The sequence below is a fragment of the Schistocerca serialis genome, chromosome 8, assembly GCF_023864345.2.
Source record: "Schistocerca serialis cubense isolate TAMUIC-IGC-003099 chromosome 8, iqSchSeri2.2, whole genome shotgun sequence".
Lineage (NCBI taxonomy): Eukaryota > Metazoa > Arthropoda > Insecta > Orthoptera > Acrididae > Schistocerca > Schistocerca serialis.
Window position 1 is genome coordinate 447,968,508 of NC_064645.1, and position 27,973 is coordinate 447,996,480.

The following is a 27,973-nucleotide window of genomic DNA, read 5'->3' on the forward strand; positions in this document are numbered from 1 at the left end:
ACAACAGAAAGAAGAGTTAAGGGAACTATTATGCATAAATAGAGAGGTATTTTCAGACAGACCTGGTAAAGTTAAGAACTTTGAGTGTGTATTAGATGTGAAACCGCATGAACCCTTTGCAAGAGAGCCGTTTTCTATACCATTTGAGGGAAGATGTACATAAAGAGCTTGAGAGAATGGTAGACTGTGGAATTATAGAAAGAAGCAAGAGTGAATACAATAGTCCCTTAATACTGGTGGGCAAGAAAGATGGTAATGTAAGAGTGGTTATTGATGCTAGAGCTTTGAACGACATAGTGAGTAGAGAGACCGATCTCCCAGAAAATATGGACAGGATATTACAGAAGTATTATAATATGAACTACATGACTAGCCTCGATCTCACGGCCGGGTACTGGCAGGTTCCACTTGCGGAGGAGTATAGGAAGTATACGGCCTTTTTGATAAATGGGAAATGTTACCAATATACTGTAGTACCCTTTGGTTTGAATATTAGTGTGTCCGTATTCATTCGAGCATTACACCAAGTCTTGGGACCAGAGTTGTGTTCTAGAATAACTGTGTACGCCGATGATTTGTTGATTGCCACCGAGTCATGGGTGGAACATTGTAGTTTATTGGATGATGTGTTTCAGGCTTTGAGAAAAGGGGGAAAGACCCTTAGACTTAAGAAATGTGAGTTTGTGAGAAAGGAAATAAAGTTTTTAGGAAGAATCTTGTCCACTACAGGTATCAAAGTTGACCCTGAGAAGATCAAAGCTGTTAAAGAATGCCCATCTCCGAAGAATCGAAAACAATTGAAGTCCTTTCTCGGTTTATGTAACTTTTATAGAAATTTTGTATCAGGACAAGTATTTAACAATCCAAGTTTAAATAAGTTATTGAGTCCTAAAGTGCCATTTGTTTGGACCAGTGAGTGTCAGGGAGCTTTTACACAGCTTATGGTAGCTTTAAAAGAGGATAGAATTTTGCATCATCCTGACCTTATTGGACCAAACAAAACTTTGGGGACTGATTCTAGTAGATATGGTATTGGAGTAGAATTATTTCAGGATTTTGGAGAAGGTGGGAAGGAAGATCATAGAACAATTGCATTTGTGAGCAGGTCATTAACTAAGTATGGAAAGAATTATAGTGTGACAGAAAAAGAAGCTTTGGCAATAATCTGGGGATTTAGAAAATTTAGGGATTATCTGTGGGGAAAAAAAACCATCATATATACTTATTATAGGGCTTTGATATTTTTCAAGAAATTTAGGTTGATGCATACTAGGTTGACAAGATGGGTAGTGTTCATGCAACAGTTTGAATTTGAAATCAAGTATGGTAAGGGTACTGAAAATAAAGTTGCAGATGCATTATCCAGATTACCTTTAGGGGAAAATGGGGAAAAAGGACCAGATGTAGATGAAGAGCATGTGAAATTATTCTATAGATGAAGTGCATGTGAAATTATTCTATATTAAGGGAAATCAAGGGAAAAAGAAAATAGAAAATATATGTAAATACATGAGGAGGTATCAAAACCATGATGAGATCTGGAAAATGATTAAGAGAGAGTTATATATGCCAAATGGTAATGATAAACTGCCGAAATACTATAAAGCGCATAGTGGAATCTTGTTCAGGCGAACTAATGAAAGTTCAGAGGATTGGAAGGTGTGTTGGCCTAGTGACTGCATTGATGAAATAATTGACTACATTCATTTGAGTTTTGGGCATATAGGTGCAAGGAAATGTATACAGAAATTAAGAGAATGTGTGGCCTTTGACAACATGGCAAAAAGAGTAAATAACAGGATTAGGACATGTGATAGGTGTCACAGAGCCAAGGTTACAAATCAGACATGCCTGCTTCTTATGCAGAATGTAAAACCTAAGGATTTGATGAAGTTATTAGCTGTCGATTTCTATGGCCCTTTGCCAAAGACAATAGGAGGTTTTACCTACATTTTTGTGGTATTGGAAGTATTTTCTAGATTTATTAGGTTGTACCCTTTGTGTAAAGCCACTGGTAGGGAGATTCTGACTAAACTTGAAAAGGACTATTTTGTAAAATCTGGTAAGCCAAAAGCAATACTTTCTGACAACGGATCCCAGTTTACGAGTAAGCATTGGAAGGAGGGTCTTACTGACCAGGGAATAGTGGTAATATATACGTCAACTTACCACCCAGCCAGGAACCTGGCGGAGCGCTATATGAGGGAAATAGGAAGGTTATGACACACGTATTGTAGTAATAATCAGAGTTCCTGGGGAGATGTTGTGGAAAATATTGAGGATGTAATGAAGACAGTGCCTCATGATGTAAGTGGGTTTACCCCATTTGAGATTATGAAGAGAGAAAGATCCTTGAGTTTTGTAGAGGAGCAGTTGTCGTTTCCACCAAGGGATGAGTTAAGTTGAGATGAGAAGAAGAAAAGACGGCGAGAATGAGTGGAAATGAGGTTAGAGGAGAGGAGGAGATGGCATGATAAAAAATTAAAGAAGATTGAAATTAAGGTGGGAGACTTGGTATTGGTGGAGACTTATGTAAAATCTAAGGAGATTAACAATGAGATATGAAAGTTTTTTGATGTGTTTAAAGGTCCGTTTGAGGTAGTGGGTATACTGCATCCAAATGCTTATTAGCTGGTGTATCCAAAGTCAAAAAAAGAAATTTGGTCTGAAGAATATAGTAGATTTGAAACCATATAAACCAAGGGCATGAGGTTTGGGTGATGAACCACTTCTCCGTTTTCTTTTTCAAATCTGAACCAGAATTTGATGAACTGAGGGACATGTTTAAGGAGTATAGGATTATATTAGTCGCTATAGGCAATCGAATTTGTGTTGTAGAATCAATTATTTGAGTACATTAAAATACACAACATTATGACAGACTCGATAATTTAGAGCTATAAATTTTGTGTGGAAACATGACTTGTTACAAAGACTAAAAAGTATGTGATAAAAAGTGATGTATACAGTGAGGAATGGACTAACGAGATTAGTCTTGTCTTCAGTGATATAGTATAATTTTGTTGTAATTATTTGTTTATATGAGAATTTTTTTATTGTTATTGCTCATATATTTCTTAGTGCTGGATTCAGAATATAAAATAATCATTCATTTAATTGGTTTGCTTAATTGAAATCATTATCCTGTAGGAATTTTGTTGAATGTTGTTTCCATGATTGTTAGGTAGATTATATGTTATTAAATAATATAAGAAATTATTGAGGAAATATTTGTAAATAGAAGTTTTGGATAAATCTAGTCGACATATACCAGAATATTATCTAGTTTTATGAGGTAAGTTGTCTCATATGGGTCATGGACATTTTATCTTGAGAGGTTTTTGGGAACATCTCATGATAAAATGGGGGCCACATGTGAAGACATCGTTATTTTGCGATAGATATATATATTTATCTTGTTTTTTTTCCCTGTCTGTTCATATAGCTTTGATGTTGTAGCGCATTTTTTTTTCTTTTGTCCTGTAATATAGAGGTAAAAGTTCTTTTATAGATGTAATATGTAACTGGAAATTATTTCTTTTTTGTAAGTAGATAAATACGTTTAGGGTTTATTGGTTGTGGAAAGCTTTAATTTTTTTGCGTTTATCATTTACTGTAATAAGTTTGGTAGAAAATAGTTGTGTGAAGATATATGTAATTTACTTTGATGTTGTATAAACCGTGGGCGAGAGTATTGGGAAAGAGAGAGAGAAATATCGATAGTCGATCCAACAAAGGGGGTTTGTGTTGTTGGGTAGCTAGAGAGGCGGACACATGTTTTACTGTGAGAGTTGTGACTTTTACGAACTGGTGAAGATTGAGTTTAGTGGCAAGCGATGTACGTTTTGAATGACTGTTTTATACCAGTATGTGATTTGATGATAGTGAGTGTAGAAACTGGGCGAAGTAAATACTGAGACTGTGCCGTGAGACGAAGTAACTATGACAATGCAACCGAGAATGAGCGGTATTGTAGCTTTGTGTCTGTGAATTGAACTGCACTTGTATTTTGACTGTGTTTTCGTACACTCAAGTACTATGAACTTTCATATTTTTCGCGTTTCGATGAACTGTCGGACGCCTATAATCAGTAACAGTCGTTACGAACTTATGCGAACTGTCTATTGTGGGTGAGTACATTCCCGCCCAGGGCGGTTTTTCGCGATCGCGGCAGTCATAATACGAATTGACTTTCTATAGAATTCGCCGTCGGCAAGTTTTATAAACTGTGTGTGGCATAAGTAAGCTTAAATAGTGTGTGCCATAAACATTAATACTGTGCACATACGGACATCTGTAACAACAATTACCTCGACCAACCTGTGGCCTGCAAAACGCCATTGTAATCAGATTTGCAGCTTAATGAATACCACCGCCCGCCCAATTACGAGGAAAAAATCTTCAGCTGCAATCACACGACCGTGGGAGCAGATCTCAGCGTTTCACCAGGACCAGCCAGCTGCCGTCGATATCGCGACCATCGTCACAACACACAAGATAAGATTTAAAAGCAGCGCTCTCTTCTGAAAGACTCAAAATTATTGCGAACAATTTTAATTTCCTTTTGGCTGAAAAACACGTAACATTTGTCTTCTTTAGAATAAAAATGTTCCCCACGAAGTGGTGTGTTCGATGTAGACATTGTTGACTTTCATTAGCAGTAGCCATTTCCCTTTTAATAATTTCCATTATTTTTTTCTTTTTACATTTTAAATCCGCTGCCGCTGCCTGTGTAATTTTTTATAACTTTTGGAGGGTATGTGTCTAAATTCGTGTGCTGTAGCATTTACCAGATGTATTGTAATGCTTTGCTACTTGGACAAGGGCGCCCGCCATTAATTTCTTAAACGTCGACCAATGACAGTGAAACTCGCTATCTATTGGTGCTAACGTTTTGTAGTGGGTAATTCAAAGGTGGGTAGCAGTCAAACCACACGGGTTGTGATTACTTTGAATGATAGTCGTGTAAAATTGTGGGTTCATCACTCAACTTTGGTATTCTTTTGTTTATTGATGTTAGAAACAAATTTTTTTGTCGATGTCCTTAAATCTTATTTAATATGGTTATTCTATGCTAAACTGGGATAAATGCACGGTCAGATATTGTGTTGGGAAGTAAAATTTGGAGAAACGTCTGTTTAGATACGGCTTGATTTGGACTGCATTAGTTAACACGGTATTTTTCGGGTATTTTGGCGATACTTAGTGACAGGGTGGAATCGCAGTCGTCACACACTCCACTTCTTTATTGCCGATTCGGATTCTACGCCAAGACATACCTAACGATTATCCAAAACACTTTTTCAATTTGTAGTAAATGACACTCCAATCGACGAAATTCCATTTTTCCGGTTTTTTCAATTAAGGTTCGACAAAATTGATAGTATATTTCATTTTCGAAAAACATATAAACTTTGTTTCTGTTAACAGCTGCAATTATTGTTAAAAATTTAGTTTAGTTTTGCAAATTTGGTTGCATAGCTAGACTTTTACGTTTAGACGTTTAAAAGCCTGGAAACTACGCTTTTATTCTCAGCAACCTGTATAACCATAGCTCTAATGCTGTACGGATTTATTTTGCTTTTTAACTTTGGTTTAATGTTATAACACTGAGTAACGGTAAATGTCTTTGAAACGATAGCAGAAAATTGATTACTCCTTTCTTTGTTAAAACTTTGATGTCATGGTTTGATTCTATTTAATGTAGTATATCTGTCATTTAAATTCTTTGTACCATTTGGAGGGAACAAAACTTACTATATATAATAGTAATTTCTGTGTGAATGATTTTTTGTAGAAATCTCAATATGTGCAAATTTTCTGTTTTATTTAATGTGTTTGGTTGCTGTTATGTAAACTGCTGATCCTCACTTAGGGTTCTTAGTTCTTTAATATATAAAAGGTGTAGTGATTCCCCTCAGGAACGGAACTGAGTAGCACGCACAAATTGTGGTTGGCCTAGATAGAAAAGGTGGAATTGAGAGTCAGTCGTGGACGAGCTACGAAACTGTGCAATATGTGCAAATGTTCTGTTTTATTTAATGTGTTTGGTTGCTGTTATGTAAACTGCTGATCCTCACTTAGGATTCTTAGTTCTCTAGTATATAAAAGGTGTAGTGGTTCCCCTCAGGAACGGAACTGAGTAGCGCGAGCAAATTGTGGTTGGCCTAGATAGAAAAGGTGGAATTGAGACTCAGTCGTGGACGAGCTACCAAACTGTGCACTGCCATGTAAAAGTTCTATATTGTGCTGGTTCCGAGAGAAGCTTTTTCTGCCACTTCCCAATGCCTCGGATGGATGGATTAATAGCTGGAACGATTCTGGAGTTGGTATCCATCATCGCCACCAAGAAGGGACAGGGTCCAGCAAATCTGCCTACCAACATGCAGTTGCCACCACATTGAGCATCAGTGTATCGGAATGCTATATAATAATGCACAGTGAAGGATCAGCTTATTGGATGTTTTAGTGTGCACAAATGTAAGGTAACTTATAACTGAATTTATGTACCTACCTTGATTTTTTCCCTATTACAACACCTCTCAGGTTCGCCTCCATTTGAACTATGATTACCGAGTGTCCTAGTTTGTGGAAAAAATGAAAGCCTCAAAACATTAAATGATGTTGTTTGATCTTTGGTAATAAGAGAGTATTGAGGTTTACTGTGGATTTCATGAAATTGTGGGTGGTAGTAAATGTAGTTTTGTGAAAGCTTCCCAGTGATGGAAATAGTTCAATTTATAGTTTTGTGGAGTTTCAAAGTCACCTATTTAATCATTTACTTGCAAGTAGGAGACAGTGGTAATAAAGACAATTTGCTGTTTCTTTTAAAGATTAAAAGTTCATAATACTGAGGCTTATAAAGCTTTGCTTGGTAAATAATCACATTGCCGCCTGTAGCAAATTTTAAAGGGTGAGTCAGTTTCTTGCAATTTTCTCAACATTGTGTTTCATTGTAGTAAAAGTGGAAAACTGCAATAGTAGAAAATTATATGTTCATGATTGCTAAGTGTTTGTCTCTCTTGTGTATTGGAAGTGCATATTAATAGTATAACAGGATCCACAGTTTGTCTAATGTGCTAATGCTAGGCAACAAGTAACGGGAAGACCACTATTAATGAAAACCATAATTACTTTATTCAAAAGACAGTGATAAATAACCTGTTAGTGAACTCCATTTAACTTTCATTCTAAATAGAACAGTATTTAGTTGAGAGATATTTAACCTGTGACCAGTTCATAAAAATGCAGTGAACTGCATTTATAATTTTATGTCAGCTAGGAAACTATTTGAACAATAATACTGAACCTATGTCCAATTAATGATTCTGAAGTGAATAGTAATAATAACGTTATAAAGACCAATCAGTATGAATAAACGCTGGAAGTAATAGTGTGTTTCGTTAGTTGTTATATTTATGCAAATAGTTTGTGCTGCTCTAGCTGTTAGTTCCAACCTCAACGTTAGCATATGCAGGTGTCAGAGTTCATTGCACTCGCGCGTGGTAAAATATAGATTGTGTTTGTCCGTTGAGGTTACTCATTCTTAATTTCTTGAACAAGAATGTCAACAATCCTCTTGCCTAATTAGGCTGGCGGCCGTTTCCCTTACTCTTCGAACAGTGTGGATGAGTAAATTATTGTTTGTTACTGTTTGAATATTTACGTAATTCTGACTTTCACGTGCCGTAAGCCATTTCCGTTAGGTACAACACAGTCAACCTAGCAAAATTCCTCTCAGAGGGTAACACTGTTCTGTTGCGTTATACCATAACTGCTTCAATAAGATAATTTTGTTTCACAACCTGCCTCCAGCTTCGAGGTTATGGTATAGCTGTAGGAGACAGGAGTGTTATACATGGCACCGCGTGACAGGACGTTGTTCAATTTGCACCTACAGCCGGAAAAAATTATAAGTACTTAGCATTTTACAAACATAGAGTGAACATAAAACGTCCAGTGGCACGAACCTGCAGAATATCTGACAGAAAGGACAGTGAAAGTTCAGTTTAAATTGCAAATAAAATGTATCAGTACTTAATAGTAACTAAAATGGACAGGAAACTAGAAATAAATCTACACACGCGAGCACAGAATGCAACCGAGAGCAGTTCAGGCAGCACACCAACAGATGGCACAACGCTCGAGATAAATTACGTACATTAACAACCGGACGTCAATAAACAGATCGAAGGTATGAATGTCGCGCGTACTAAGCAAGAAAATATAAGCGATGTTGTGGAAGACAGTGGCTATGTCAATGAATCGCAGGATGTGTTCGAATGAACAAAAACTGAAAGGGAAGTAGGACTCGAACACGAAAATGTGGTAGAAACCAAAAGTGAAAAGACACTATATGTGACTGATTTGTTCATCTCCGGCGGTACTCTGCAAGGATACCGCCCTTCGATTGTGCCATACCAGCACTAATCGAAGTGCTAGTTTTTTCAGGTGCCAGCCAGCCAGCCAGCCGAGCAGCAGCAGCAGCAGCAGCAGCAGCGGTCCCGGTTCCGGCCAGCAGCAGCGGTCCAGCTGGCAGCAGCCAGCCAGCCCTCCTGCAGCAGCAGCAGCAGCGGCCCCGGCCCCAGCCCCGTCCACGGCAGCGGCAGCAGCAGGAGAAGCTGCGGCATTCCTGCCACCCGTCGTCGCCATCGCCGTTGCCGTCAGCGCCTGCGCCAGCAGTGTGGGACTCTGGTCTTCGTCCGTCTTCGTCTTACTCCGTCTCCGTCTTCATCTTCGTCTGTCCCCAGTTTTTGTCCTTTCTTTTTCGTCCTGTGCGTTTTTGTTTCTCCCTGTCGTCATGTCAGCCCCCACCACCACTACCACCACAGCCATAATTTTTACTTCTCCTCCGCCGCCACCACCACCATAACATGGTGTGCCCAGTCACATCTCCCACTTTCCATCCCGCCTCTTCTCACTCTCCCTTCGCCATCGCTCTTTGTCACCCCCTCTCCAGCTTCTTCCTCCCGCTCCTCTGATCCTTTCCCCCCACCCCCCAGCCTGTCACTGCAGCTACAGCTAGGGTGGTGGCCCATCGGGCCTGTACCCATGCCCAAGTCTCCCCATCGCTTTCGCCATCACCGCCACCACCGTCGCCGTCGCCATCGCCATCACCGTCACTATCTCCGGCTGCGTCCACGCTGGGACCTGCCCCTTCCCGCCACCTCCCTATAGCTCCCATCCCTCATTTTAACACCCACCCTCCTGCCGCCATTAAACGCCCTAGTGGCACCACCACCTCCTCCGCTCCCAAAAAGGCCTCGCCCCGTCCTCCTTCCCCTCCCCCCTAGGATGCCATGGATGTCTCCCCACCTGGCCCTGCTGCCTCCGCCTCCTCCTCCTCCTCCTCCTCCTCCTCCCCCCTATTTATACAAATACTTCCTCTCCCGTCCTGATCCTTCCCTTCTCGTGGCCCAGAATCTCTCCCTCCTCCTCTGCCAACACTTCCCTGGTGCCCCCATCTCTCTCCTCACACCCAGACGGGATTCCGTTCTCATCTCCTCCCCCAGCCCAGCCCAGCCCTCCATACTGACATCTTCTCCCGCCGCCCCATTTTGGCCCCAAAGCCTCCCTCACCCCTGCTCCTTCTCAGTCTCCTACTCGCCAGCCCCAACCCCCACATCGCCCGCCGACCCTCACCATCGTGATCACTCGGCTTAGCCCGACGATCACGGAGGAGGAGGTGTTGGCGGAGCTCAAGGCGCATCCCACGCTGGAGGTGCGGGCAGCCCGCTGCATTTTCAACTCGGTCGGCCCCACCCGCCTCATGCGGGTTTTCTCCGAGGATGCCCCCTCCATTGACTGTCTCCTGAAGGATGGTGCCCTCCTCTTCAACCAGCGCCACAAGGTCGACCCCTCCCATTCCCCTCCTCAATCCCTGCGCTGCCAGAGGTGTCTGCGCTATAACGCACACCTACAGCCGAGTGCCGCGAGGCCCCAACCTGCCCGCATTGTAGGCAAGTGCACATCCTCATGCAGTGCCCTAACCTTCAATCCCCTCCCTCCTGCAATACCTGCAATCTGCCTCATCCCACCTACTCCCAAAAGTGTAAAGCCCGGCCCCCTCTGACCACTCCTGAACTCACCGTCCCTGTCCGTCCTCTGGATGCCCCCACCCCTCCCGGCAATTCCCTTCGCCCACCCCCTACCGCTGAGGACATCATCAGATTCCTCACCATCATCCTTCAGAATGTTCATCCTTTTCAGCGCCCCAACACTCTCCAACAGATATCCCTCGCCGCCCGTTCCATTTTCCAACTCAAAATGTACGCTACCTTCTCCAACAACCAGACCCATTTCACCTTCTCTCGCCTTGACACCCTTGTCTAAATCCCTGACATGGCGCGACAGCACTGTATCATTTTCAACAATATCCGCTCCCTTCCCGCCAACAAAAACCTCTTCCTGCACACCCTTGCCACCCACCGCATGGATGCCTTCCTCCTCAATAAAACCTTCCTCCAACCCCACCACACCATCCACACTACGCCCTACCTCCTCCAACACTCCAATAATCCCCTCCCAATTGCGCGTGGCGGAGATGCCATTGGTCACCACCGCCAGATCCCCGTTCGGCTCCAACCTCTCCTTCCCGACCCCACCGAACACCTGATCCTTAGTCTCTTCTTCCCCAGCCTTACTGTTACCTGCGCCACCATCTATGTCCGCCCTAACGCCCCTATTCCCTTCGACTTCCTCTCCAACATTGGCTGTTCCTTCTCCTATGTGATCGCCGCCGACCTCAACATCCATAGTCATTCCGCCACCCAGTTACGGCGGTAGCATCGGTTCCTCTCCTCCCTTCAAGGTGACCTCATCCCCATCCCCCAGCACACCCGTCCTGATGTTATCCTTTTCTTCCCCCAACGGTGGAGTCCTGGAGACTATTGGTAGCGACCATCTCCCTGTCTTCCTCACCGTTTCAGATGGACGTCGCCCCTGCCCCGACCCTCGCCATGACCCTCCCCCTAAGTACGTCCATGACTATTCCCGTGCCAACAGGAATGCCTACCGGGATACCCTTTCCACCCAGGTCGATAGCCACCCTTTCACCTACCACCATCCTGATGATGTAACCCATGCCGCCTCCTTTCTCCAGCAGACCTTGTCGGAGGCCGTGGAGGCCCACGTCCCTACTGTCGCCATCCATCCCCACCATCCTACCTTACCCCCACAGGCTGTCCTCCTCCTCCGTGAATCCCGCCGTCTCTACCGTGCCTTCCTCTGCACGCGTGACCCGGACACACTACGACGCCACCAGCAACTCCAGTGACACATTCGTAATTTGCGCGTGGCTAAGAAACGCCAGGACTGGCGACAGACATGCACCCGTTTAAATGCTACCCTACCTATCAACTCGTCCAAGTTCTGGACAGCCATCCGTCGCCATACCGGAACTAAACCCTCCCCCTACTATCCTTTCTCCATGATGATCACCCCTTCCCTGACACTCTTAGTAAGGCCAATCACTTTGGCTCCTCCCTCTCCAATGTGTTTTCCATCCCCAATGATCCCCAGTTCGATTACTCCCTCTTCCCAGTTGTTGGCAATCGAACTGACACCTCAGTCCCTTCCCTCGCACCTGGTTTCCAGTACTTGGACAACACTGAACACACGGTACTCATTGCCCTTATCACTACACAGGATCTCATTACTACACTCCGCACAAAACGCAACACTGCTCCTGGTCACGATCGTGTCACCTACCGCCACCTTCGTGAAGCTCCTGTCACTTTCCTCTCCACTCTGGCCAGGCTCTACAATGTAGTCCTGTCCACTGGTTACTACCCCAACCTGTGGAAAACCTCCTGTATCCTGATGTTCCTTAAACCTGGCAAACCGCCATCCGCTGTCTCCTCTTACTGTCCCATCAGCCTTGCCTCGATCTTCAGCAAGATCCTGGAATCTATCCTCACCCGACGCATCCACCAGCATCTCCGCCAGCACCGCCTCCTTCCCGTTACCCAGTGTGGCTTTCGGCCGTCCTTCTCTTCCGACGACCTTCTCCTTCACCTTACTCATCTCCTTTCCGACCAGCTTAATTCCCATCGCTCTATGATCTTCCTCTCCCTGGACCTCGAACGTGCTTATGACCACGTATGGCATTCCAGTCTCCTCTTCAAGCTCCAAACCTTCGCCCTTCCCATTAACTACATCCGTCTGATCGGCTCCTTTCTCTCCCACCGTCCTTCCTAAGTCACCATCCATAACACGGATTCCTACACCTTTTTTCCGTCCGCCGGTATGCCCCAAGGCTCCGTCCTCTCCCCCCTTCTGTACCGTTTGTACACGGCGGACATGCCACCGCCGTCACCCCCCATCCACCTTCTCGGAGTTTGCCGATGACACTGCCTTCCTTGCCATTGCCCCCACCCTGCAGCTCTCCCAACACCTTCTCCAATCCCATCTTGACCTGTTCACTGCTTGGTGCAACCAGTGGTTGCTCAAGGTCAATCCCTCCAAAACCCAGGCGATCATTGTAGGCAAAACCACCCCTTCCTTCCACATCCTTGATTTCTATCTCACCATCTATGGCCATCCTATCGCCCTCACTCCCACCCTTAAGTACCTTGGTGTCACCCTCGACCATTGCCTCTCCTGGACTCCCCATCTCCGGACAATCCAAGCCAAGGCACGCTCCCGACTCTGTCTCCTCAAGCTCCTTTCCGGCTGTACATTGAGTCTGGACCCCTCCACCATCCTCCACACCCATAAATCCCTCATCTGCCCTATCCTTTGTTACACCCATCTGGCCTGGATCTCCGCCCTCCCTACCTCTTATAAATCCCAACAAATCCGTGAACGCCATGCTCTCCACCTCTCCTATCGCATCCGTCTCCCATCCCCCATGCAGATCCTGTATGATCTCATCCCCTTCCCCCACCTCCTCCTTTTCCTTGAAAGGATACGGATCCTGTACACCTCCCGCAAACTCGATCATCCGCTTGTCTCACCCATCCTCTCCCACCCCCGCCCACAGCCGCACCTGTATTCCCACGTCCCACCCGGTCTCCATAACTGCACCCTCCTTACCCTCTTCCAATGTGGCTTCCGCCAGCTCCCCCTCTCTAGTGATGTCCTCCTCCCCTCTATCTACCCCTCCTATCAACTTTGATCCTGCCCCCCCACTTCCGGTGTCCTTTCCTTTAGGCACCCTCCCTCCCTTCCCTTCTCTTTTCTTTTCTCCCATCCCCTCCCTCCACCCCTCTTCCCCCGGGCTTCCCCTCCCCCTTCCTCCCTCCCCCTATCTCCCCTGCCCATGGCATCTCTGCTCTCCCCTCTCGCTCTCCCACTCCCCTTCCTCGTCCTCCTCTCTTGGCAGGTCCCCAGACTCGCACACGCTCAGTGAATATTCGCGCGCTGGAGATCATCGCCATCAGTGTCTCGTGTGTCTGCCTTAGTTTGTGTTTAGTGTTTGTTCGCCGTCATGCCACCACTGTTCACGTGTACCGTCGCCGTTATCCATGTTATGTGCGCCGTGTCAACTAGTGTTAGTGATGTTTCTCGTCCAGCGTGAACGGCTCCATGTTTTTTGTTTTTTATTGTCTACATTTTTTGCCCGCCGTTTTGATTGTATTCTCTGTGCCCCCCATGCGTGTTACTTATTGTAAAACTCAAGGGTGAAGAGCGGCGAACTCTGCTGCTGACAGCCCGCCTTGTGTAAGGTGATCAAAATCACAATAAAGAAAAAAAACCTGATTTGTACAGAATATTGCCTGCGCAGTTTGCAACACAAATTGCAGCACTGGGACAACAAAATGCAGCAGACAATGACAATATCAAGGCGCAAATTGCAGCACTGGGGCAACAAAATGCAGCACAAAGGCAGCTAATTGCGACACAGGGTAGTGATATTAGTAAACAAATGCAAGAGCAAAGCAAGAATCTTAGAAAACAAATTGAAGGAGTCAATTCAAGGGTAGGAATAGTGAGTAATGAAATCGAAAGTATTAAAAGCGAAATGATTGTCATCAATGGCAATATTGCCAATGTACAAGGACAGATTGATGACATTAACGAAAGATTTGACACTGAAGTAATTAAAATTCAAGACCAAATAGAACCTATAGTCAATACTAAAGTAGACGAGAAGGTATTCGGTATCAAATCCGAAATACAAACAGAATGTAACGCGTAATTTGCACAGATTAAACAGTCTGCAACAGGAACAAGTAGAAAACTAACCCAACAGATTGTTACTTGCGAAATGAAGTGTGACCATAACACTTCACAAATCCAAGGCAAAATGTATGACTTGGAAAGAAAAATACACAGGACCTACACATTTTACTGAAAGAACGCCTTTCAGTAAAATCTTAGAGGGCGAGGAAAAATTCAGCCCTGCAAAGAGACATAACAAATGGCACCCCCTTGATTTTGTAAAGAATTGCGAAAGAAATTTTCCTGAATATTTGTCTGACCAGGAAAAAATCAGTGTTGTGGTCAGTACATTAACGGGAGAAGCAAAAAGGTGGGGGCTGAATCTGGATACAAACCAGATGTCTTTTGAAAGGCTTAAACAAAAAATTATTGACGAGTACTGGTCAGAACAAAAACAAGACCAGTTGAGGCGTGAGTTTCTAATGGCCAGGTTGTATGATATCAGAGGTAGGCAAACCATGAAAGAGTTTTGCGAATCATGGTACAGAAAGCTGATACATCTGAAGGCTAGGAGGACTGCAGCTGAGATCATTTGGTTTCTTTGGCTGAAACTGCCTGAGGATTCTAAACGATATGTTGGGAGTACCTATAGAAGTTTTTCTGCGTTTCTGGAAAGAGCAGAGGATGAAGATCACTGGCGAAGAAATCGCGAGTCCCGTCCCCACAATAACAACAATTATTCGCGGGAAAGTAATAACCAAAACGAACGAACTGAAAACGATAGATTTCGTGTAAACACGATTCAAAGAGGTCGCGCAAGAGGCAGGGGAAATTATACAACGCGCAGCAGAGGATACATGGCGCGGAATTTCCAAACTAGAGACGAAATGGAAAACTGAAAACCGCGTGTGTTACGGGCCGGATTCACGCGGAAACCGGTTTTGGGCCCAAAGAAAAGATGTCAAATAATACATTTTAGAAGGAAAGATGTAAAATACTGGGCAGGAAAGTTAAGGACACGCCTATGGAAGACGGGCGCGGAGTGATACATAGTGGCGTACCCAGTGCGAAGTCACGTGACCGTTTGTGCTCGGGGCAGCGCTTGCCGGAGCAACGTACTTTGCACACACAAATGGCCGAGGTCAGAACAAGATGGCTGCCGAAGAGAGAAATAGAAGAGGCGGGATCGCACACATCCGTTGGCCGGTTTCAGTAATAGACGAATGTAGAACTGAAAATAAAGTTAATATGTTATATGATAAGGATAACTCAATATCGGAATCGTCGAAAAGACATTATTAAAGAAAGAAAGGGAGCCAGAAAAGGCGAGGGAAAAGGGGAATGTTTGTATCTATCTATCACTTGCGCGTTTGTCCCGCATTTTGGGCGGGGTTGGCGTGGTTAAATCGGATTCGGCATGTTAATTTGAAGGAATGGCAGGATGGCCTTCCTGCCGCCACCCCGTAACCCCCCCCCCCCCCCCCCCCCCCCGCCAGGACGGAATCAGAGTACCCCATCTGTCTGCGTCTAGTGTTAATCATGGAAAAGTGCGGATATGTTTCAAATGTCTGTGAGTCGTGGAGCTGAGGTGGGACCTGTGGACCAGCCCGGTGTCCACCTAGAGGGATGTGGAAAACCGCCTAAAACCACATCCAGGCTTACCGGCCCTCGTCGTTAATCCGGCGGGGGACTACCCGAGTTCAGGAAGCAGTGCAAAAAAATGGTTCAAATGGCTCTGAGCACTGTGGCACTTAACTTCTGAGGTCATCAGTCCCTTCGAAGTTACAACTACTTAAACCTAACTACCCTAAGGACAGCACACACATCCATGCCCGAGGCAGGATTCGAACCTGCGACGGTAGCAGTCGCGCGGTTCCAGACTGTAGCGCCTAGAACCGCTCGACCACCCCAGCCGGCGAAGCAGCGCATTAGCGCTCTCGGCTAACCTGGCGGGTAGTTACTACTCCCTGTATCGCATGTGTTACTTTGTAAATCATCATGTTGAGCTCTGAACTGTTTCGAGCTGGTGAATATTTCGTGTGTTGCGATCACGGAAAGTACTCATTTTCGCCTATCTTTGATAACAGTTTAGTTCGGGCATTTTGTTACCATTCTCATAACGCTCTCAACGTAACGTAACTGCGCGTTAGTAGAGTATTGCTGTCTGTATTACATCTCATTACCGTAGGACCACTTCACGTTTATTTGAGTTGTTATTTCTTGAATAAACGTTACTCACCGAAATTCACAGTCGTCTAAATCAGTTACAGACGTTGGAATAGAATAAATCTTACTAAATTATCCATTTATGTACTGGATAATCGGGAGTTAAGAAAAATGAGAAAGACCGGGCCCACAAATCAACTGGTTATTATTTCACGCAAATCACAATTTATTGATACGTTAAAATTTAACTTAAAATCAGAGATATAAATACTGCAGTTAAAACTTAAGGCCACAGTTTGAGGAAATATAACATGGTTTTAATAATAATAATAACAAGAAAAGGGCCGGCTTCGTAGAAGTTCAGGTGAAATTGGCAGTTTAAATCTTGAGGCCACAGCTTCGAGAAATACGGCTACAAGGTTACTTTTTCAGACTACTGTAGTCAAACGAAGCCACACTTCATACTCATCTTGTTTAATGTGTCAGGCTGCATTTATGCAAGAGATGCCTTTTTTGAGATGGTAATTCTTAAATAAACAGTCGGAGGACGTAACCGTCAGATCGGTCTAGGGTGAAGCAGACGAACCAGGCAGTCCGTACAACCCGATGAATTGCATTATCGCTAACCAACGATAGGACGACCACAAAGTTGTCCCTTTCCACAACCGGCGGCCCGGACTAGCTGGCGGACGCGACGAAGGCAGACCCCACCAACCGACCGACAAGTCCCACAAGCCACTCGTCCAACCGCCAATTCCCTGTGTTCGACAGAAGCAGCTTTTGCAGATCAACATGGTTGAAACAGCTCAACTCAGCTCTCACATAGGAACCCGATGTCACAAACAACGTGGCTCTAACGCGCAACTCCGCTGCCTCAGACCAAACGTCTTCCCACCCAGGGGCACACCACGCAGTCAGCACTTCCTCCCAGACGGACTTCGACCAAAGATGCTTACTCAACAAATAGTAAATGATAGCAAACTCGAGCCAGTGCCGCCAGACAAGACCGAAGCGAAGCAAAATATGGCACCACGGCTCAATGTAAGTTTTATTTTGTAATTCCCCGTCTTTTATAAAGTCGGAGTTGTAGTCAATGCATAGACTATTTGACTGAAGGACCACAGCTACAGGTTACTATTTGCACGAATTAGCTGCAGGGCATGAAAACAGGTGTGTGTGGCTCGATTCCACAAATAAGTAGAGCTATTGTTTTTAAACAGATCCGTGCTCAGCCTGATTAACTAAGGTACGAGCAATATCAGGCGACGTAGATCTGGTTTGCTCAAATGGATTTCAGTTAAGAAGAGCAAATCCTCAGCAATAAGTGTCAGCTACAGTCGCAACGCTGTTGTCAGTTCAGTTTTTAAGCCAGGCAGTTGTCAGGATGAGCATTACTGCAAAGGGCATTTGATTCTAGAGCATTATGTCAGGTACCTCTGTAGGTACCTCAGGGACAACGATCATCCAGAGAAGTTTTCCTGAGCTAAATGGTATCTTATGCCGCGAATCAACCTTCAAGGACGTTGCACGCAGTGTAGTTGATTTCGCCTTCCGGTTGGGGAAATCTTGCGACAGCGGGCCCTTTGCAGCGGTTTCACCTAGCTGAAACACTATGGAAGATTACCGTCTAACCTCCTTGCCTAGGGACGCCAGATGAAAGTTGATGTCGTCAAGCCCTGAATGAAAATTGCGCAACAGATAACTGGGGAGGGGAGCTTGAGAGCGCTACCTAGAGAGCGTGCCCTTTCTGTACGATACTAGGCAAGGGGCTGGAGGGCTCACACACTGATGTGTGGGTCCCTGGATTCTATAGCTTTTATTTTAAATAAATTCCTTTAACTTGACTTCTTTGTGATTTTTAAGGTATGTTGTAGATTGATGACAGTTGATTACCTATTTATTTTAAACATTATCACTCGACTTTATAGCGATTGCAGCAATTGTTTCGGTTTACAGATATCACAGTTTTACAACTTATAGCTCGGGTATATTATATACTAATCTGCACGCACATTTTTACGGGTAAGACGGAATTACGTTGGCCAAATGTATACCACCAAAGCCTCCCAATATTTTACATAGGACATCCACTACGCGAGGAGGATAATAGGCAAACTGGGGACCAGATACATTAACACATGGGGTCAAATTTCTGAAATTAAACGAGAACATTCATTTCCATACACAATCCGAAGCTGGAAATAAAAGAATTAGTACAAATACTCAAATACCTCTCTTCCATGCTTGAACATTGAGATAGACGCACTGAGGACACGTCTGCTCACTTACCCGTCTTCTGTAACACTCCCAGAACATGGTGGGCACCGGAAGTCTTCCTGGGCCCCGGTGGAGGGGGTGGTCGAACCACTTGGCCGTGACCAACCTCTCCACCCCAAATCTTGTGACACTGGAAAGTCTTTCACTTTTACCTGCCTGTGCTGTCTCTCTGATCCCCTACCCAGGAGTAAGTTTGGCACTACTATACTACAGAACTACTTCCCAACAAAGATTTGGCCACGCTTTACGGAAAGGTGTAAGGAGGATTAGGAAAGTTCATATGCAGATGCACATTCACGTACAAGAAATGCATAATTCACGATACATATAAATAAGTATCATGACGCCTGACACATTTCTTTCCACCCGTCCACATGGGTTCTGTTGGACCCGCGGCCGGCCGCGTCGTGTAATAAAATTGGCTGCTTGCGGAGCCGCCTCTGTTTCTATTTCCCGGTGCGAGCGAGCAGCGAAACCTGCTGCTTATAGAGCGGAAACTACTGTACCGTTTCATCACCCCATGCGTGGATGGGCAGAAATGATCCGGAATGTTCTTCTCGTGGGTGGACTATTCGGGTTCATTTCTTTTACCAATGTTATGTTCTATGCTTACGTAACAGAGAAATGGAAACAATTGCAAACAGTAGTTTGTGCTATAGAAAAGGATAAAAGAAAGTTGCAACGTCCTGCTCTCTGGCATGAATGAATATTCCCGCTATGAGCGGATGATATATGCGGCCACTTGGCATCAGGCGATGGCATTTAAACGACATAGCAAGTGAATAACTTAGGACATGTCTAAACTAACCTCCGAGGCAAACAAGTGATGACCATTGAAAATCATTCATTTCGTGATGAAAATTTAAGTAAAAATGAACTACCGAAATGTCATTTGTAAAATCAGATGGTGCTGCCAAGCATATGTAAAATTTTAAGTGAAAAGTGCAAGATCAACAAACAAATCCAATAATGCTAAAATAATTAACGAATGAATTTACGCTAACATGAACCAAAGAAGTGTCATTTGCAAAATCACATGATGCTGACATACACTTAAAAATCTGAGTGAAAAGTGCAAAATTAGCAAATAAATTAGGCATAAAATTCAGTGGGCGCCCGTTGTACACTAAGGGCAACACAAAACAAAATATTGTTATGGAACGACACAATACTATACCACATCAAGACGTCCGTGTCTAAGCAATCAATTATCAAAGGATTTCTCAAACACACCTTAAAGACAACTAATTTTACTTATCTAGCTATGATGTAAGTGAAAAACTAAAAAATTCATGTGAAATATCAAATTATTCGTGAAAATGGTACTTCTATAACGGAGACAAAAGTTTTTTTCCAGGTAATATCACAAACATCACGAAATAGAAGAACACCTTTCAATAAAGATATGTTCATTAAATCCTTACCAACATGGACGTGTGCAAACACACATCAACAAATTACAATAGAACTATTCTAATTCACATAAAGGAGCATCAAGAAACGATGACAATTATAAGAACCCAAGTTATTTGATACTAAAATTCAATGTTACCTTATTACACAAACAAAGACAAAAGCCTCTAAACTATATGGGACAACGCCCACATTGTGCACGTCACAACTAAGTTCATAACGTAGATACACAAAGAAAATAACACTAAAGTTATCTCCAATGGTAAAAACACTGTGCATAGTACAGAAACAACAACAAAAGACACATACTACAGCTACATAATAAAATTAAAGAACCACTAACCTAACCTGTTGACAAATTCGAAATGAACATGATAAAAAACGTCAACAAAAAACTTCAAGGGAACTATCATAAAGATAAATTATCCAAACACAACACTGTGCACCTAGCACTAAAACGAACTTACAAAATAGTGGCAAACATTAGAACAGAGAAAAGTTGTTACAAAAATCGATGGGCCTGAAAATAAACAAACACAAAATGCACTTTGCCTACTTTCATATCGTCACACGCCAATCGACAATGTACCACAGCCTCGGGGCGATGGGGAGGGCATTCCTCCAAATATACTTGGAGGACAACCTAACTTCACATCCAAGTGCCGGTGACTCCGTATGCTGTCTGTTTATGTGATCATGTACCTCGCGAAACCCGACGTAACAGCATGGCCTACTCCTCTTACATCTGTTCATCAGCTTCGCCATCTGTGCCTATCAGCAACAAAACTATCTCTGAACAAAACTCCTCAGTTAACCTTTGTCAGTAAACTTTCAATATTACTATGACCTGAGCTATGGATCACCGATAAACTAAGCGAGTTCATCATGCTCTATTTTTTTACTTGGTCATCACAATCGTATTGCCTGAGAGTTCATTTCATCCTTTGTCAGACCGAGCGAGGTGGCGCAGTGGTTAGCACACTGGACTCGCATTCGGGAGGACGACGGTTCAATCCCGTCTCCGGTCATCCTGATTTAGGTTTTTCGTGATTTCCCTAAATCGCTTCAGGCAAATCCCGGGATGGTTCCTTTGAAAGTGCACGGCCGATTTCCTTCCCCATCCTTGCCTCACCCGAGCTTGTGCTCCGTCTCTAATGACCTCGTTGTCGACGGGACGTTAAACACTAATCTCCTCCTCCTCCTCCTCCTTTGTCGAACCATTAACAATGGCGCCTGGCTCAGTCCTTCTTTACTTTATGCCTACTTAGCGATCCACAGAGTAAATAATTGTTCGTAGGTACCTTAGTCTTGGCAGCAATCATATCTCGTAAACAGTTCCTTTCTCTCCCTCTTCACGACAGAGCAGTTTGAAACACATCTTCATTCACCAGTCCCATAATGTCTCGACGACAACTATAATGACGACAGCGGGGTCTACCGGAGACCAGGATGACAATCATCCAGTCGTCATTCCCCACTGCATGTAGGTGCTTCAGCGCCATAGTCTGCTGCTTCACCTCAGGGGTTACCCAACTTAAGGTGAGCGGTGTCCGCCGATGCTTGCCGTGGGGGTGTGTCTGATGACACAGCTGTTGACTGGCGCGCCGTGGCCAGCCCTCTCAGCTGGGGCGAGTGACGTCAGCAGCGGCTACCACTGTGATTCCTGCTGTGGGGCGTGTCTGATGAGGCAGCTGTCGGCTAGCGCGGCATGGCCCCTGAGACTGGCGATAGGCACAGCTGGGGTGACGTCAGCAGAGGCTCCCCCCTGCAACTTTCCCTTTCACGCGAGGAGTGCTCGTAGCTGCCCTCAGCTGATGGCTTCGCCTTCTCCGCCCCGCCAGGTGGTGGGACAGCGCGACAGAGACAGGGCCAGGAGGGAGCGAGTCACGCACCAGCTCCAGGTAGGTAGTCCAGTTATGTCTCTCCCTCTCCACGCAGCCCCAGCCACTCTCCGTCCCTCTTGACCACTCGAAGCCACTTGCACACAAACACATTTTTGTAAATAAGATTTTACAAAGTACAACTTTCTCATTGTTCATCACAACTTATCCACAGGGTTTTATTTACAGTGAAATTAAAAGTATTCCTATTAAAAAAATTATATCGACCCTAATTTTATAGAGTTGGAGGTGACAAAAACAATAATATCCAGATAAAAAGAAATCAAACTGTTACGAACTACAATTGCAGTACTGTGGACCACCTCATAAGTTTGCAATAAAATTGAGGACCCGTTAGAGCCTAAACAGATATTAAATCTAAACCTATTTACAACAATTTGACATACACCGATTTACCTCACAGCTTTTACAATTAAATTTAGGCGCTATTTAGACTTAAGTTATCTAGGCCTGTTTTCTGAACACACGTTCGCCTGTTCAGGGTTGAAGACTGACTCATCAACCGACGAAGGTATTGAAGTTTCATAGGAATGGAATGGGTTTGTGGTTGTCCCTCATCCTACACCGCAACCGCAAATCACTACATTGGTACCGTTTCCACAACTTTGTTTACAATCATGAAAGAAATTAGGCTGTTTCAAATAGCTCTGAGCACTATGCGACTTAACGTCTGAGGTCATCAGTCGCCTAGAACTTAGAACTAATTATACCTAACTAACCTAAGGACATCACACACATCCATGCCCGAGGCAGGATTCGAACCTGCGACCATAACTGTCCCGCGGTTCCGGACTGAGCGCCTAGAACCGCTAGACCACCGCGGCCGGCGAAATTAGGCTGCTTGGTTAAATTATTCCACTAACTACTTCCACTCCTTACAGCAAAACTTACAACAAGAGTAACCCTCTACCAATGACATCAAATTACAAAACATGAGAAATCTGTTCCAACCCCTCAGAACACAACACACCAAAATAGTACAACATTACATCCATTGCTACTGGCAGCACAACTGTCAGTCATTAAATACTTCTCCTTTCCCCCTTTTTTTCGAACTGCATCTAGATCATTCTTTCACTGCTTCTTGCTATTCGGTCTGCAAACACGACTTCCTTCCACCTTACCAAACACTGCCTGGTTGTCATTCTTTAATCTCTCTGGTACCACCTACTAAATGACGTGAGAACCTGCTAACAAAAGAAATTCACTTACATCAACATGTACACCACATGGTTTCAAATTTCAGGACACACCAAAGAATCTATATTAATAAAACATTTGGCTTTCCATCGACTGAGTCAAGCATCCATTTGCATTCATGGCTTCTCCTAGTCCTTGCGGGTACTACCTCTGATACTCACTGTCTCTCACTCTGGAAACTTCAAGAATTAAACCCCAGGCCCCCATGGCCCACAAATCAGCGCTCTTTCTGGCGCCACTTCCTTATCATCTGAAACACATCAAATTATTAGACATAAATTACGAACAAATGCAAAATATTCGCGCTAACTCCTACACCAAACTTAACTTCATTCTTGTACATATTAACCAGGAACCTTCGAGTATGACCTTGCCTCGTCCCCGCACATCTAAAGGATCAATCCCTACCGTCAACAACTACATAAACAGTCTACATGAAAATTCTTAACATAAACATCCATGGAAAACAAGGGGCTACTTCAACCAGGATAATTATTCACGGAAAAGTTTTAAATTACATATATGGTGCAATCCACGACTCTTCATGGATCTCGGAGTCTCTATCTCATAGCTGTTCTCATGAACCTTCCTCTTACCGCTATATGGTTCAACATAAACATTAAAGAATTTGCTAGCTAGAAACTTGTGTTTCTTGGACAATCGATGTCCTTTTACAAGAACATTGTCACCAGGTTTCAACGTCAGACGCCGTACATTCCCTTTCTGCCTCCTTTGGCGGCTCGGCGCTACCCTTTGAATCATTCTGAGCGCAGCGTTGACAATCGCTCCATGCCTCTCCTTACCAGTGGGTGGAAAATTTACCAGCTCTCTTATTCAATCCGGAGGTGCTCTATTCTGCAAGACCAGCAGTGGACACATCCCCGTGCTCCCATGAGGAATTTCGTTGATAACATCTTGGAAATCGCCCAGAAACATATCCCATGTCCTGTGCCGTCGGCTACAGTAAGTCCTACAAAGGTTGCCTAATTCTTAATAACCCTCCCCCAGGATTCGACGCCGGGTGGTACTTTGATATAAAGACGGTCTTGAGCCCGTACCTTCTCATGGTGTCCTGCCACAACTTCGACCTCTACTGCGGCCCGTTATCTGCGATGACTTTCTCGACCACTCCAACGCCTCGCACAAAACCGTTTATGAACGCCGCCGTTACGGTTCTCGCTGTGGCCTTTTTCAATGGAACGAATCTTACATACTTCGAAACCAGCTCCACAGCAACGAACACATATTGAAATCCGTTCAGGTCTGTCGCTGCGAATTCTCGGAGGCGCGCGGGAACTATGGGGGATAGTGGGGCACGACGGGATACAGTAGAGGATTTGGCCCTATGACATACTTTACAAGTACGGAGCACCCTCGCTACCCTCCGCTCCATACTAATAAAGTATATCAACTCTCCCAACTTCCCACTGCACTTGCGCGCTCCAAAATGTCCATAACTCAAGTGGCAATACCAAATTAACTTGTTGTCCAGCTCTTCCGGTATGCACACTAACCACTGATGCTGGTTCGGATTCTTTCGATTGAACAAGACGCCGCCTCTTACCAGGTAAAAACGTCGAAGCCGATCTTCGGCTGGGTCACACAACTCCGCCTTGATCACCCGCCAATTCTCGTCGTTGTCTTGTTCCCTACCTATTCTAGACAAAGCATCGCCTACGTACCTTTCAAACGGCACACCTTTCATGTAAAACAGGTCGTATACATTTTCGTTAGGATCAGTGCCCTCTGTACTGTGAGTCAAATCGGACCTCGAAATAGTGCATCTCCCACTATGTTCTGTGTGCCAGGCACGTAGTGGACCTCAAATTTAAATTCCTGCAGAAATAGCGCCCATCTAATAAATCGCTGGTGAGTAAGTTTTGCTGTCATCAGGAATTGTAGAGCCTTATGGTCTGTATATACCATTGGGACACGGCCAAACAAGTAATACCTGAATTTGTGAAAAACCCAGACCATCGCTAACGCCTCTAGTTCAGTCACGGCGAAGTTTTGCCTCGCCTTATTGAGCACACGGCTCGCGAAGGCAACGGGCTTTGGCACCACACCATCTTTCTCTTCCCACTCCTGGAATAGAGTAACACCTAAGCCCGCCCGGGAGCTATCTGTGCCCATACAAAAGGGTTTGGACAAATCCGGATGTACAAGCAGAGGAGATGACATCAACACATCTTTTAAACTTTCAAATATCTGTTGCGCAGCATCACTCCACTTCCACACAATGTTTTCTCCCGTCAGGGCACACAAACAAGGTGTCCAGATTCCTTTAATTTTGATAAATCTTTTATAGAAATTAATGATCCCAAGATACGCCCGCAACTGTCTCTTACTCTTAGGGACTGGATACTCTTTGATTGCCCGGAGTTTTTCCGGGTCTGGGCGAATCCCGTCAGTGGTTACAATGTGCCCAAGAAACTTGATCTCTCGTCGTCCTAATTCAGTTTTCTGCAAATTTATTGTCACCCCACATCGTCCAAAAGCCTGTAAAATTTGATTCAGGACGTCATTATGGTCGTACCACGTCTTCTCCGCGATGAGTCCACGTAAAGTGTAATCCTACGCCGCAACGACTCGGGAAACACTGTACCTAACGGCCGGAAAAATGCGGCGGAAGACACATTGAGTCCGAATGGGAGTTTCCGGTAAACATAACATCGCCCACATCATAAGAATGCCGTATATTTTCTACAGGATTCGTCCAACTCCCCTTGCCAGTAACTCGACTTCATGTCAAGGGAGCTGAGAACGGATACGCCATGAAACTTCTGCAACAGCTCATCTAGTGTCTCAGGCCTATCCGTTTCAGTGTCGATGATAGTATTTATTTGGCGTGAATCATAGACTAGCCTTACTGAGCCATTCTTCTTGGGGATGCATAAAATCGGGCTGTTATAGGAACTAACACCCGGTTCTATAACTCCTTGTTAAACATTGACTCCATCTCACGTGACACTTTCTCTCTGTACGCAAGCGGCACGACCCACGGTCGTACGAAAAATGGTTTATGGGGTTTAACCCCGAACTTGTAGGTAAAACCTCTTACAGTGCCTGTGTGTCCCAAAAACACACGGCCGGTCCTTTGCAAAATCACTTTCACGTTGTTACGGATCCCATCATCTTTAATGTGACCCACTGTCTCGTTCATTACAGACTCCAGTTCTATCGCATCTGATTCTTTGTTATCCTGTGTTTCTAGTTTGATCCTCGCATTGCCTTGTCCCAAATGTCCTGTGTCCACTGACAGTCTAAGAGACTCGACTATAGGCGCGTCTACTTTTATAGCGTCATCGAATTCCATCCTAATTTCTTCGCCACCAATTTTTTATGGTGGCAAATCCACGTTGCAGATCCAAGGTGGCTTGGTACCGACCGAGAAAATCAATCCCTAATATGGCCTCAACCGTCATTCTTTCTACAACCATGAACGCAACACTAATAGTTTGTGCACACACTCAACTTGGCACTGCTTTTTCACTTCGATGCTTTTCCCAGGCACAGTACCTCGCACCTAGTACGCTGTAGTGGCAACGTCGGCCACTTCACATCTCCTCCACAATTAAATACGTCTTCCCTTATAACAGACGCTTGACTCCCTGAGTCTAAGATACAAGGAATTATTACGTTGTTTACATCCACGCTGACAATTGGTAATTTAAATCCCGAAAACTCCTCCGGTTCTTCCAAAAGTACTTCCCTCATCTCACCATAATCTATGTACAAATCTAACTTATTATCCCCTTTATCATCAGACTCAGGAGCCGCGCTTGCCTGTCAAATTGTTTCGCTCGCCACTACTGCCGCATCGTTCTCCCTAATATCCTGTCGTGGATCTGCTGGCCTTATTTCGACATCAGGAGAGTCCGAGTAGCCAGTAGGCCTCGCTCCATCACCATAATAGTTCCGAATCCGTTGATTTCCTCCCCGGTTATTTGAAGGGCCAAAACCTCTCCCACGTCCGTTACCATTTTGCGGGTATGACACGTAATGTACATTCCTGTACATTTGCCGATAGCCGTTATGCTCATGGCGTTCGTGCTCATTTATCCGCACTTCTTGCGCTTGGTTCGGCACAATTTCTTCCCCTAATTCTTGTAACAATTGCTGGAAGGCAGCCACCTCATGCATGCTCCTTCCGGCAATTGTTATCTCCCTACGTAGTCTATACGGTAGTTTCATCAGGCATATTCCGATCAACTCCCCGTCTCCATACGGCACATCCAGGTATTGGTTATCTTTAACCATTTCCTGGAAGTACCGTACAGGATTCTTCTCAGTATGGTACCGGCAATTTTCTTTCATTAAAATGTTCAATTTTATCCTATCCTGTATGCTTTTCAACCAGAATTCATTCAGAAAAGCTTTACAAAAATCTTGATACGCCACACAGTCTCTTATCGCTAATTGCATCTTGGCACTTCCTTCGTCATGAAGGTGCGTGCATACAAAGTGTATCTTCATTTTATCACCCCACGAAGTCAGCATCGTACCTTGAAATTGCCCAACCACACACGCGGGTGTTGTGGATTATTCGAATCAGGATATACCGAATAATTTAGTACTGACACAAAGTGCCTGCAGCATTCCTTCTCATCTTGATCGACTTCTCGGGAACGGGCTCCCACGGTGGGGCCTGCTACTGGCTCTCTTATTGCGCAAAGACACTCCTCCAATTCTTTTATCTCCTCCGATTCAGTGCGGCGTCGCCTAAGCGCGCCCATTGAATCATCGGTATTCATCGAATTTGCCTCTTCATTTCACTGGGCCCTCTCATCTCGCAACAGTTTCGCTATCGCCTCCCTGTTCTGGCGATTGATATCTTCTTGTGCCTGACGGAAATTCATTAACGACTGCACTTCCTCACTATCTTTTGCTATATTATGCGCCTGTAGCGCATC